Raw genomic sequence first — 2,045 nt, forward strand, 5'->3', positions numbered from 1 at the left:
AATGGGATGGTTTGGATTGGCTTTTGGGGTTTATGGCTCAAACCGTTTAGAAATTAGGGGCAAAAAAGGGGAAAAAGAAAGGTTTCCTGGTAAATGATTTGTCTGATGATGATCAATTTGTTTATTTATTTAAAAACATTAATTGTTATGATATGGTTGCCAAAACCTGCTTTGATATTCTAAATAGAAGAAATACCTTTTCAAATTCTTAAAATGAAATTATTTTAATAATCGTATGCATTTTAACTAATTTTATTTAGAAATTGTTTTACAGTCTCTCATAATTCTTAATAGAATGGTACTTGTATTTTATATTTGTGTATTGTCTGTTTTATATTGTGTATATACTCTGTATGTACTGTATATTTATGTATTGCAAGTAGTGAGACATTAATAAAATATTGAATCTGAATCTGAATCTGGACAATTACATTAGTATGTAATGTTAAGTTTGGATTACCTTCGTACACTGCTTTTAAAGTATGTATAAGGAAATGTTGTATTGTCTTGAGTTGATTAGCTGTCAATTAAAGCTGAGGGTGTGGGATCAAATAGCAACGACAAAAGCATAAAAAGAGGTAAATTTGTTTTCATTTTTGTTTGGGGGGGGAGGGGGGGGGTAGCAATTCGCAACAGCATAGTGTATTGCACAAAAATCAAAAATTGAATGTAAATTCAAATGATATAATCAATTCTAAGTTCTTTGGCTACCGTTATTCTGTGTCAGAAACCTATGTTGCATCAAACATCTAATTACAATCCAAATTCAGACCTGTATCATGCACGAACATTGTGTCCATTTTTGCTCCAACTGTTTAGGGTTTGACCTCTGCGGTCGTATCCAGCTTCGCTTGGCGAAGCAATTTATTGTATCTGTTTGTCTATAATAAATAATACCGTTGGAATTTTCTTTTAAATCGTTTTAATTTTATCATGAAATATTTTTAAGATTATAAAAATTCACAAAAGAAAACATATATGCTGTGTATCAACCTTAACATAATTACTGTACTTTCGTAATTAATTTATTTTATATATTTTTATATAAAACAAAATTCATATTGGATGTAGAATGAATTTATTCTGTGTCTCAGCCTCATCATACACTCAGATAACTTTACTTCAAAATAAATTTATTTTATAATTATAATCCGAAATCGCATTGAATCTAGAATAAATTTATTCTGTGTCACAGCCTCACCATACAGATAACTTTACTTCAAAATAAATTTATTCTATATATTATTATAATCATAAATCACATTGAATGTGAAATAAATTTATTCTGTGTCTTAAGCCTCACCATACAGATTACTGGACTTTCAAAATAAATTTATTTTAAATATTATTATAATCATAAATGACATGAATGTAGAATAAATTTATTCTGTGTCTTAGCCTCACCATACAGATTACTGGACTTTCAAAATAAATTTATTTTAAATATTATCATAAGCATAAATGACATTGAATGTAGAATAAATTTATTCTATGATTTTCTTGAACTAATTATAGATATTAAGGCTCTATATAATAAATGTATTTCAGGCCCGTAGCCAGGAATTTCCAAGGGGGGGTTCGTTGGACTCATGAACTCGACTTTAACAGTCACAATTTGAACAAAACGTTGGCTTTAACAGTGCTTATTTGATTTCAAGGGGGGTTCGTCCGAACCCCCCGAACCCCCCTGGCTACGGGTATGTATTTTATAAATGATCACATACAGAAACCTCCATGCGTTAATTTCGGACAGCGGTATACTACTGTTGCCTTTATTTGGTTAATTGATACAGACGTTTAATACCAGGGGTTGGCCCGTAAATTAGCGAATCTAGTGATATAACACCAACCTAAGATTTTATTGCATACAAATTAAAATCTAAACTTTTAAAATACTCTATCAAAAAATCATCAAGATTTGAAGTTTTAACTGAGAACAGAATAAAAAAGGAAAAAACCAATTTTCTTCTTTTTTCACTCTTATTTCTGACAAGTGCAATTAGAGGCTAAATTTGGACCAGAACGTAATAAATTTATTCTATAAC

Source organism: Mytilus galloprovincialis, chromosome 5, assembly GCF_965363235.1.
Source record: "Mytilus galloprovincialis chromosome 5, xbMytGall1.hap1.1, whole genome shotgun sequence".
In the NCBI taxonomy this organism is placed as follows: domain Eukaryota; kingdom Metazoa; phylum Mollusca; class Bivalvia; order Mytilida; family Mytilidae; genus Mytilus; species Mytilus galloprovincialis.